Genomic DNA, 12,571 nt, shown 5'->3' with positions numbered 1-12,571 from the left:
TTTCTGAAGGCAGCCTCTTCCTTATTTATGCCTTTATCTTAAAGAAAAGATCCCTGGAAATAACTACCAAACCAGAGGAGAGGCTCTCACCACTCCCAGTTTCATCAATTAGGGGCACAGGCTGGCTAGGTACCAGGAGCATCTTTGAGCCCAAGTCTACTCATCTGGAAAGAAATGCTTAGAAGAGATGAATTCTAAAGGCCGATTTCCACTCTTAAATTCAATACTTTTCAGACACAACGTTTCTTCTTACTTCTGAACTGTTGAAGATATACACGTATGTACATTCCAGGAAGGTTCTGTGACAAGGTGCAGACGAAGGGGACATTTTAAACTTGTGACGGTACCCTCTTTGGCTGCTTCCTCCCAAACCAGCTTTTCCCTCTGAGCGCAGAAAGAGAACACCAAGGATAGGTCTCCTGAACACAGCCAACGTCTAAGTCCACTTGTGGTCACATGATTCATTAGGAACCTCAATCCTCATCTGACCCTGCCAATTCAAGCACGCCAGTGAAACCCCATAAAACCAGCCAAGAGGCTGGCCAACATATGCACACATTAATTAGAGTTATGTGGGCCTTTGGCTTGCAGCCTGATGAACAGCTCCAGGACTTCAGGGGGCAAAGGGTTTGGGGTCCTTTTCACCTACCAATGCCCTTTGGTCCTGCCAGGGCATCAGCTGAACATGGTGGGTGATCTGAAAGCCAACCCCCTGAAAGTTAACCACGGTCACTAAGAGTAAAACCTGGCAGTGGGTCCCTGCAAGGGACAGGCAAGAATTTGTTCAAAGAAGATAAAGAAAATCAGTAGTGAGCTTGTTATTACCGCATCTGGTTTCATTATGAGAGAGAGAGAGAGAGAGAGAGAGAGAGAGAGAGAGAGAGAGAGAGGAGGCAGGGGAAGCCCAAAGTGAAAGAAAAGAAATTTTTAGCATTTATATACTTAACCACACTCTCTCTGAACACACACACACACACACACAGACACACACACACACACACTGTAATGACTCTATCAAAAACCTGAAGAGGCTTCCAACCCCATTTACAAGGATAATGGAAGGCTTGGTGAGGAGGAGCACGTAGGCTTGAGCCAATTTAGCAACCACAATTCTGGCCAGGTACCAGAAAGCCACAGAACATCCTAGATAGCCGAACTGGCTCCGTCCCTGGCAGGGGGCCCCACGCATGGTACTTTTCCTACAAAGGGTGTCCTTTTTACTCCATCCACATCTGACTCCTTGATAGAGCATGGTCAAGGTCAGTCACTGCCAGCCAGCAAGACCTCTTAGGCTCTCTGAGCACTGCACTGATATATATCTCTCTGCTCTGTATTGGGAGCGATCACCTCTGGCTTTATCATCGTCTCTTGTTGAATTGTAAAGGACAAAATGCCGGGAGTCTCTCAAGTCTGCAGCTGCTTACTTATTACACTGCAACATGTATCTGTTGTTTTATAATATGTGTGCCCGTCCCAGTCCCTTTCCCCATTAGTTATAATCCATACAAAATATCTACAGGCTAGAACATGGCAAAACCTCTCTTATAGGAAGGAATTCATTACTTATCTGACGCGTAACAATTTAGTCCTTTCCAATTCATGTTCCGATGTGTTTTCCTCCAGCGATGAGGAGCCATATCCCCACAACTCTAAAATGTTATAACCTCACTATTTCTGCTTGCTTTTCTTCCTTCCCTTCTTTCCTGTTTCTTTATTCTTTGGACTCAGCCACAGAGAAAAAACAACCCAGTTTGGAGCTTTAGAAATCGTTTGTTCTGCATGTGCCCCGTCTTTTCCTTCCCAGATACTTTTAATTACAATCAGGAGGCATCTTACACCCTGGCCAGATTGTATTCGGTTCGAGCCTCTTTAAAGTTCTTCAAAGCTTCTAGGGGCGCCTGGGTGGCTCAGTCGGTTAAGTGTCTGACTCTTTGCATTTCGGCTCAGGCTGTGATCTCACAGCTCTTGTGTTCCAGCCCCACGTCATGCTCACAGTGAGGGACCTGCTTGGAATTCTCTCTCCCTCTCTCTCTGCCACTCCGGGTGTGCCCCGTCTCCCTCTCTCAAAATAAGTAAATAAACTTAACAACACAAAGTTCTTCAAAGCTTCCAGGGATCTCTCCCCACCCCACCCATCTCAAGCCCTCCAGATCAGCAAAACGGATACACATGTAGTAACGTGCATCATTCTAGATCCATAGAGATTATATTCCTATTTGCTTTTCTATGGATTGGGGAGCTCAGGAAAGATATGCAAGAAATGTACAATGGGAGAAGCACCTGGACAGATATTGACAGTAAGACTATTCACGTGTGCCTTTTGGTATATTTTTGAGCCATGAGAATGTACTGCAAAGTCCTTAGAAATTAACCTGATCAGGACATATATGAGAGATGCTAGATGCTAAATATACGTAGACATAATAGCACATATTAGGGAGGAGGATCTAGAGGAGATCTAGAAAAACATGCAATAAACTTGCTGTTTTGCTTCATGGGTCATAAGCTTGAAATAGGACTAGAAAATAATATTTTGTGCAGATGCATACAGAAGTATAAAACTTTAGGTGAGCAACATGCACAGTACTCGTCTCCTCAAATATTCCTCTCCTATTCCCAGATGAGAATATTTGTCAGTTTAAAGCTATTTGCTCCTCCCATTAAGTCAGGTTTCACATACTTGTTGGACTGGCTGAGCCCTCAGTCCTAAGTACAAAGGTTAAGCTAGAGCACAACCGAAAAAAGACTGAAATTTCCTAATAGACACTTGAAAATGGACAATTTGCCTCCCTTGGATGAAGAGGACAAGATCCTTCCCTGGAAATGGCTGCCCTCGGTGGCTCCCCCTCCAAGCACACCCTGACAGTCTTCTGAGGTGGGCTAAACACCTTGTCCTAGGACGTCTGCTCCTTTCCCTAGGCTTTAACCAGGTGCAAAAGTTTTTATTAGGCAAATTCTACGCAGGAAACAATATTTTCAGGCTAAATAAAAAAAAAAAAAAGGGGAGTATAAATTCCTTTAGTGATGTTAACACAACCAACCCAGTCCACCCCCAGGTCCTTAGATGGCCCTTGAATGCCATAAAGACTTGAAGTCCAAACTGCCATGCTCTTTAAACAATATTCAAACAAACCACTCCACCCTACTGGGGGATGCAGTTCATCAGCTAACATTAGTGTTTACATCTCCTGCGGTTTTTCTTGTTGCATAGTCCCTGCTAGTAAACAACTGAAACCAATCTCATGGCAAAGGTCAAATTGCAAAACAAAAGGGGCTTTTAAAAACTCTTATTTCAAGGTATGGTATATAGAAAACGAATAGGGAATAATCTTAGCTCTACCCACCTGTGCTGATAAACAAATCCTCCCGAAACACAAAATCAGATCACCTTTTCCCACAAAAACAGGTGGTTAACTACGTGATTTCCAAGGAGGTATTCTTTTATTAGAAACCAAGAGAGATTTCAGAAGATGGACCAGGAGAAAGAACTGGTCAATGTTTGTGAAACCCCAAAAGGTGGCATTTGGGGAAAGGGGAGGGGGTAGGAAGGAAAGGGAAGGGAGTTGAAAGAGCCCTTGGTTTCCCCAGCTGTTCCCAGAAGTTGGAACATATGGTGCCAGGGCTTTCCAAAGATGGCAAGGGATAGGCAGTAAAATTTTTTTCCCCCCTAAGGCATGCCTTTACCCAAATAAAGATACATCTTCAGGCTGGAGACATTTCTTCCTTCCATAGTGGAATGGGCACAGGTCGCTTAGAACCAATTCTTACCATTTAGTGAAAATAATAGTGATTATGGAAGCAGCAGAAGGAGTCAAGGTGTTCATGCTAAAAAACTTCAAGATCAGGCCTGGCCCGGAGTGGAAATATCCAAACTGGTTCTTCATATTTCACGTTTTATAGACAGAATTTTCCCTAAAGGATATACTTTCATTAGGTCATAAATGCACCAACAGAGGAAAGAGAGCGCAAGAGGTGTGTGTGCGTCTGTGTGTGTGTGTGTGTGTGTGTGTGTGTGTGTGCGCGCGCGCGCGCGCGCGAGTCCGGCGGCGGGGCGGGGGGTGGGGGGGGGTTGGGAGGTAGGGTCTTGGGGCGGAGGGGTATGCCACCCCCGAGAAGAGCAGAGTTCAAGGACAGGCGAGTAGAAACCATCCTCCGTGAGGCTTCCTAGGGCTTCTGCTTCGTTGTTTTTAGTTCTTACATTTCTTTTGGGTTCCACCGGAGCGCCTAATTGCCCCAAGTCCAAGTACTTGCTTGCCTAAAGACCACAAGAAGTGGGATGGGGGAGAGAAACGTGGTTTTCAGAAGTTCATTACAAATTTAACTCGTGGAAGATTTTTAGTTGGGGCCTCAGTACCTGAGCCTAGGTGGCAGGGAAAGAGGTTGTCTGACGACTTTCGGTTCCCGCTGGACCCCACTCCTGGACTGGAAAAGTTTACCTCCCCCAACATCCAAGAGATGCGACTCCGTGCTCTCAAAGGCGAGGGCTCGCCTCGTCTGCGGCCCCTGTTGCAGTCAGGAGAGAACGTTGCAGACTGGGATTTGCCCTGCCTCAGCTTAGCTAGCCACGTTGGTTTCTTCCAGCACATTTCTCAAGAGTGAGTCGGAGTTATGCAACCAGCATCATTAGCCTGTATCGAGTCCCAGGGAATACTTAAATCCACGGCACTGATTTCACACCTAGAAGGCTGTAGAAGTTTCGAAATTATTGTAAAACACCACCCGGATGATATATTGTCTGTTTAGGCCAGATTAGCAAGACACGCGCGTATTCTACGTTTAAATCACATCCCGAAATGCGGAGACGATGTTTCTATGGGATCTACACGCGACAGAGAAAAACTGGAACAATTAATTATTGCTCTCTTTTTCGATTTCCTGTTTCTAAAGAAAGCATTGGTATCAAGGACGAGTTAGGTAATGTGAACTAAAGAGCAAGCAGGTCGCTGTCGTTTAGACCTAATCACAATTCGTAGTTCAAGCAAAACTGCCTCTGACACCGTGTATATTCCGCTACTCCTCTCCGGCTGCCCCGGCAGGGACGCCCCCAGGAGTATTTATTCCTAGGGCTGGAAACAAAACAACTAGCCCGGTCTGCTGCGTAAGAGAGCGCTCCAAGATGGACTGCCGGAGAAAGGCATTTTGACCCCGCTGGAAATTACTCATATTGACAGACGCCCAGGGAAGGTAAATTACCCAGCGCGCTGACGTTACGCAGAAGCGCGCCCTGTTGCGACTCCGCCGCGGCGCCCAGGGGCCAGAGGCTCCTAGTTCGCTCCCCCAGATTCCAACAAAGCCTCGCTTTGCTTCGCTGGGCCTGGGATTTCAGCGTGAAGGCGACGGAGAGAGCGGTAAAAAGGTGCCAGAGAGGAATCGGGCGAGACAAAACCAGAAAAGCAATGGGAAAGAGACGTTCTGCGCTGTAGCGCAGGAGAGCTGTTGAGCCGGGGAGAAAACTAGCAAAATCCGCAGGGGAGGGAGTGAGGGAGGAGGCAGGGAGGGAGAGTACCGCGCAGCTCTGGGCTCCCAGGTCCGCCACTTGGGAGGTCCCGGCCCCAACGCAGGCCGGGCCAAACGTCCCCCCGGGAGGCTCGCTGCTCGGGCGGGGTCACAATTACACCTCGGCTCCAGGCGAGGACTTAAAAACCAAGTGGCGGGGGGCTGCAGTCTGGAAGCAAGGCCCTGCGGTCATCAGAGGGGGGCCGGGCCAGTGCGCAGGAACTTTTTACAAGGCGTGTGGGTACAAGGGGGGAAAAAATCAAAATAAACCACTTTCATCCAGCGTGGGCCGTGAAAATAAAAGCTGCCTTATAAAGGGGGCGAGCGGGAGTTTTGAAATTTAGTGTGTGTTTTGCTTTTATATAAAGAGTTTTGTGGTTTTACCTGATAACCTAGGGGGAACTGTGGGGGAAATAACTGCTAGATTTTTTTATTATTATTATTATTTCGGAAGAGGGCTGCAACAGGAGTTCACAGGTTTCTCCCAAATTAGCTTGTGTCCCCAAACTGGAAACAACTGCATGCGTCCGTATAGATCATTATACAAATTGGGGGACAATACTCGCGTGACCGGATTATTGTTGACGTAAAGCGGGATCCACTGGTCTCACCTCTTTTCTTTTTAAAAGTGAGTCTTGAAAACTGAGTCTGCAGAGGAGGCGGAATGGAAAGCGTCAGAAAGTGTAACATCTCATTTTTACTGGCGATTGGACTGGAATCCTTCTCTAAGAGCAACCCGCATGGCTACAAAATACCCTGCTCAGGGCGCAAAGACCAGGCGAAACTGGCCGGGCGGCTGCAGGGAGGGCGCCCAGCCAAGCCCGGCTCTGGCCCTTGGCTCAAAGAAGGGGACCTGACAGCCGGTCCCCTCCTGGGCAGGGTAGGGCTGGGGGAGGCGGCTACCTCCTCCCGGACTTGGGCCTCGCGTCTGCGGTATTTTTAGCTTCTCTCTCTGGGTTCCCTAGAGGCTCTTTTGTAAACCGAATGGAGGCTCTCCAAACTGCCCTCACTTGGAGGGGGTGTGGGAGTAGGTGGAGGCGGCTGCATGGGTATTTTGAAGGGGAAAAAAATTGCTTACGTTTACATTAAAGCCAAAGTCTCTAGGTTTTTGTCCTTACTGCCTTTTCTCTTTTTCGCCCCCCTCCCGTCCCAGGCCCATGGGAACACGCCAAATTCCATACCCCATACCGTGGGGGTATGAATGGGTAGGATCTAGACATTTAGAGCAGAATCAGAGTGTCGTGCGCCCTTCCTCTCCGCCTTTCATCCCGGCTTTCCCGACCACTACTGCTCCCGGGAGCCGGCCTAGGAATCCTCGGGAAGGGTAGGGAGGAGAGGAGGACTCTCTGTCGCCTTCGAGGAAGCAGGGACACGCGGCATTTGTTTATTTTTTAAATAAAGGCTTATAATAAGTCCAACTGTTTCTGCCACTTAGTTTCCAACCCAGTGTGGGCCCAGGGATGCGAACCTCGAGACCCAGACTGGCAAGTCTCAACTGGGCAGATGTTTATTACTTAGAACTCCAGGTCTCCCTGCGCCCCCTCTCACCTTGGAGATGCCCTAGTCCAGGTTCCCGGCTGGGGTCGCAGCCAAGACTTTCATGTCCCGCTTCTCCCCTTCCCGGATTCGGCTGGGCCCCGGACGGCTCCTGTACCTGGCCTTCACACCGCCTCGCGATCCCTGCAGACAGCGCCATCCCCCCCCCCCCGCGCCGACCCCCCCCCCCGCCCCGTTCTTACGCTCGATGCTGCCCCTCGAAATTGCCCAGGCTGGCGGGACGGCGCTCCGCTGTGGAAAACAAGGACGGGGAGGCAGGAGCCAAGAGCTGGTACTCTGCTTCCGCCTTAGAGTCAATCCTCTCCCCCATCCCTTCCCCACAGGGAGTGTTCGGCCTTGCGGCGCACCCCAGCTGCCTGGAGTGCTCCACGTTGCCCCCACGTCCCAGACGCCGTGCCTCTACCCACCGGATTGCCTTCGGGGCCCCTCGGTGCGGTGTCGACCGCGCGGCGCCGTGGGTCGTGCGAACAGGAACCACCAGGCCCACCAGATCTGCGCTCCTAGCAGCCGGGTAGCCTAGCGTGTCGAAGATGCTCGGAGGAGGAGGAAGTGCAGAGAAAACAGAAGAGGAAGGAAAAGGGGTGGGGGGGGGGGGCTGACATACACAAGCACGCAAAACTGACTTTGCTGATGGACTTTTTCAGTTTCACACGAAGCGACCTGTAGTATCTGGAGAAGGTTTTTGAAGACGTTTAGGAGGGAGGGTGAGTTTTCTGCTGAGAAACTCAATCTGCCATACAGTAGCGGCCCCATCTGGGATCTGTCACTGCTGACAGCACCACAGGGCACAGACGTGATCTTCTGCACAGCCTGCACTCCCCGAAATACCCTCCTTAATCAAAGGATGTCTGCGCGCCGGAGCTCAGCTGACCGCGCCGGGAGCAGAACGGCCAGCAAATCCACCCCCCCACCCCGGCCCGCCCCCCTCCCCACGGACACAGCAACGGCCCCTCTCCTCTAACTAGCACATTAATTAAAAGCGGAAAGGAGACAGAGGCTGATGTCATTGCTCTCAGAAGATCTTAAACGTAAAAGAGTCATCCTGTGAGAATCCCTGAAAATGACTTTAATGAATAATTTCAGAGACAGTTATGGCTTTGGGTAATTACTGAGCGAGAATATGAAAACCAGATTTGCAAAGCAAAGGCGATGGTCAGGCGGCCCGGCGGCCACTTTCTCCCCTTAAAACCGCACCAGCTTTCTTCTCCGCCAAATTCTAGTTACAGACTTGGGATGCATGTTCGTCTTTAAAAATAAAAGCAACAAACACGCATTTTTCTGTTCCTGCATTTCTGCCTTATCCTAAAGGCAAACAGGTCAGCTCAAGGCAACCACAACCCACTTTGGGTAGAAGCCAACCAGGCACTGGCCTCAGTGGCCATGGGCTTCCATCTTTTCAGGAAGGAGCTATTAACCACCACTTTGGTTTAGAATGATTTTTTTTTGGGGGGGGGGCTCTTCCATAGGTGACTTACAATAAAAGTTGAAAACTCTGCCCCCGAGTAAATAAAAAACCTGTTTGTTTCAAATCCTGTCAGCTGTTGGAGCAGCAAACAAGTGAACAGCGAATGACCCCACTTCTTACAGAAAAATCTGCAGGTCTCCCTGAGTCTAGTTCTTGTTTGCCATGATGATTTCGTTCTACAATAAGGAATGATGTTTTGAAACACTCCATCTGGTCACAGGGATGCATCAGTCTGGGCTTGGTTGTTCATGATGAGTTGTGTGCAAGAAAGTGTTAATAAAAAGGTATTATAGGCAAAAGTAATGTGGGTGTTTGTTGTTAGTTTTGTTTTTTAATGGTCTGTATGATTCGGAAAACTGCCCGCTTGTCTGAGTACTCCATCATTAAGGAAGATCTTGGAGAAGCCACTTACCAGCACCCGTGGCAAACTGCAGTATGCAACTATTATCTGCCCCTCCCCCCTAAAAGCAGTTAGGCCCCTCCTCCTCCAGTCATTACGGATTCAGTTGTCTTAAAGTCCTTTTCTCCATTCCTAGCCCCCAAACTCTCCCACTCACTGCCCAGCTCAATGTTTTCTTCCCCTTCTGCCAGGGATAAGGGTGGGTAGAAGGGGGAGCCAAACTCTCTCAAATGTGACATTTTCACTGACTTAGGAGGAAATGGTCCTCATCCGTTGTAGATTACACGAAGACACTTTGGAATTTAGTGTACTGAGTTGCCTCAAAGAATTGAAGAGGGGTGAATGTTTGGGAAATTTTCTCTACCAGATTCCCTGTTTATTGTTGATATCTCCCCCCCCCCCAACAGATCTTCTTGTCACTACCTTCAGATCATGGGCTATGAATTATTTTCCCTCTAGCTAAATTCACTGTAAGCACTGGCTTGGGCTTTGCAACCTGTGTGTAAATAAATAACATCTTCTGGGTTTGCTTTGAGTCCTTGCATTGCCCGATTAAATCGAGATGTAGGACTGATCCATGATGTGGCCAGTTCTCTCCCTGTGGAGACTCTGAATCATGCAGGCCTTGCCCTCCCCTCCCCCATCCTTGATAAAGCCACCCTCTTCCCTAGGGTCCTGTGTTTCACAGCGGTGGTTGAGAGAGAGCCCAGACTGAGGAATCAGCTGCCTGCCATAGGTGTGTGTGGCCTCAGGCAGTGGTTCCTGAACACCAGGTGGGGGGGTGGGGGGGGGCGGGGGGGGGGGAGAGGGAGTTTTAGAAGCTGAAGCCTTCATTTCTCTGACCTGACCTGCTGAATCAGAATTTCTGGGGTGGGGTGAAAATGAGGCCTGAATTTATAATTTTATCAAGTTCTTCAGAGATTTTGGGTAACTACTGTGATCAGCTCCAACCTGAAGTGCTCTGGAGTTGGATTCATCCTAGAGATCAGACGGTGCCGCAGGACGCTAAAGTCGGAAGTCCAGGGGGTCCTCTCCCCTTCTGGAATGGTACAAACGAAACCAGCCTCTGCTCTGGGCACTGGGACATAGTAGGAGACAAGCTGCTGCCAGTCGTTGTTTCAGCCCAAACCACTCACACTGGGGAAAGCGGGAGGGTAGACAGAAGAAGGTTTAGCGTCTCTGTCCTTTGGATCCATTGGCCTTTAACAGCAGGTGCAGAGACAAAGGTTCGGAGATGTGGCCTGTTTGGTGATTAGCGTCTGTCCGGACACCTCAGTAGGCAGAAACTCCTACTATTTTGGCCTGAGGCCTGTGGGGCCCAAGCGGGTACCAGTGCGGAAAGGGCAGCCCCAAGAGCCGCCTCTCTTGCCTCTTGCCGGCACGGGCACCGCGGCCCTGGCCGCAGCTGTTGGTGTAGGAGAGCGGCACCCTGGGGCAGGGAGAGAGGAGCGCCCGCAGGTCAGGGCCCGCTGTGGGAGGCTTTTCCAGGCTGAAAGCACCAGACGCAGCGAGTTGGAAAATTTAAAGTGAGGAAGGGGCCAGTAGAAACTGCAACTGGCCCCTCCTTACCTCCAACAAGAAAAACAAAAACGTCTTCTGGGCTAAAAATACATATTTAGAAAGTCCCTGTGCGCAAGCAGGCGGCGCGTTCCAGCTGCCGGCCTGGCCCAGGGAGGACTTGGCCGCGCGGCCGCCGATTACACCCAGCTCGGCTGGGATGGCTCCGAGCCGTCTGCCCTGACGTCAGCGAGGCTCCGGGCCCCGCCGCGGCGAGATAGGCAGCGCGGCCGGGCGCGGGCGCGGCGCTAATCACTCCCAGATGTCCCTAATAGCGGAGATAAAGACGGACGGAGCGGCCGGGAATAAATTTGTAATCAGGGCTCTACCATCTGATCATCAAAGCGGCCCAAATGCCGGGAGAATTTGAAGGGAATGTGTGCGTAGGGGGGTCACGTTTAGGGGAGAGGCGGGGGACGGGATCCTCGAAGGAAACTGACTTGGGCAGGGTGGAGCGAGAACAGGGAGAGAAGTCGAACTTCTGTGCGCGTGTAAGTCAGATACAGTGCACTTTAACTTCCACGAGCCTGACTGGCCGAAGCCGCGGAGCTGTTAGAGGCCAATTAGAAGCCGGCAGACAGTAGCTGTGCGGAAAGTACGCGTGGGGCAGAAGCTGGAGGGTAGAGCTGCGCGCTCCGAGCTGTCCAGCCCCCGGAAATGTGCGATTCGTTTCCTCTCCTGGAGTTACCCCCTCTCCCCTCCTCCCCTTTCTAAACAGTTAAAAAAAAATGCTTCTTTTTCCCACCTCCCCACCCCCCTCCCCGCTACCCTGTAGACATAAACCCTACACCAAGGTTGAGCTTGCTCAGGAAGGGGGATACTGGAGTTTCGAGCCGAGGTCTGAGGGCGGCTCTGAGGTCTTTCTCTCCGAGGGATCCACGGGCTGCTACAGGCCAGGAATCCAGTGCGTCGCTGAGACTCGTTAGTGCCTATTCCTCGCGCAAGGGGATGGACCGTAGGTGCTGGGCTGCGTGGAAGGAATGGGTTTCCTCAGGTCAACAGGTCCAGAGAAGACCAGCAAGGCCAAGGGTCCAGATTCGGCCCTCCACGAGGCCTAAGCCGTAAGCCTCCTTTGCAGATCATCTCCGCTTGGCACCTACCACCAGTTCTTTTTCCAAATCCAGGCGCGTGGGTGGGACTCGCGCGCAGAGAGAACGAAAGGCGGCTGTGGAAGAGAAAATTGCGATCCGCACGCGCAGTGTTAGACACAGCATTTCTTTAAAGCTACAGGAATAGCTGAGAGGTTTCCCGCGCTTTGTAGACCCGTAGCGCAAATGCAGTTCTGACTATTGTGGCATCCTTTGGCCAGTGCATCGTCGTCCGCGCGCACACCTCAAGCCCCTGCAAGCGGCTGGGGTTCTCTCTGCAAAACTGAAGTCTCGGAAGTAGCTCACAGGCCTCCTTCCGCTCCCGGTGGCTTTGATTTTGAGCTCACTCTCACCCTAGGCACCCCTTCCTGCGAAATCGGCACACAACTCCCCCTCCAGCTTCCTTATCAACCGGTGGGATACCAGCTCTGTGATCCTCGCCAGCAGCAGGCAGCAGCCAGTAGTGGCATAGATGAGGAGGAAGGGATCGGGCCACCCTCCACCCAGACTCTCGCCCACTTGCTACCCTCTCTGGCGACAGGGCTGCACCCACCTCGTCGCGGGGACGACCAGACCACCTGGTCCTGAGAGGGGCGGCCTAGGCCAGGAGGCCCACCCTCCCTAGGTGCCCAGACCTAAGGGCTAACCCACTCCGGTTCTAGAGCTTCCCACCGAGCCCCCAGAGAGTCGGGCGGGGATTTAGAAGGCAGGAAGAACCACTAGTGACGTTGCTGTCTTATTTTCATAATTTCGACCTGAAAAAAAGCTCTTAAAGCTGCCGTCGGTGTCCCAGCTGGGGGAGAGGGCAGTGAAAGTCCTGGAAAATTGTGACTGGGAGCAAGGAGGGTGCTCAGGTCCCACTCTGTTGAGTTGTCCAGGTTACTTCCCAAGAAGTTGAGAATGGGTCTGTAGGAACACGCGCGTGCGCCCCCCGCACCCCCCCCCCCGCGCGTGCGCGCGCACACGCACACACACACACACACACACACACACAGCGGGCGAGCCCTC

At 51.2% G+C, this 12,571-nt stretch overlaps 1 long non-coding RNA gene across 1 annotated transcript; it reads left to right on the top strand.

Annotated features, from left to right (window-relative positions):
• The first annotated feature begins 4,663 nt into the window (after positions 1-4,663).
• On the top strand, positions 4,664-8,821 carry LOC147581651 (uncharacterized). The gene is made up of 2 exons (XR_015250120.1): positions 4,664-5,356; positions 7,377-8,821. It is a non-coding gene; the product is annotated as an uncharacterized LOC147581651 (long non-coding RNA).
• Positions 8,822-12,571: the final 3,750 nt, after the last annotated feature.

The sequence above is a fragment of the Puma concolor genome, chromosome B1, assembly GCF_028749965.1.
Source record: "Puma concolor isolate L17-30 chromosome B1, mPumCon1.1.hap2, whole genome shotgun sequence".
NCBI classification, from domain to species: Eukaryota; Metazoa; Chordata; class Mammalia; order Carnivora; family Felidae; genus Puma; species Puma concolor.
This window is presented reverse-complemented; position numbering and strand designations above follow the sequence as displayed.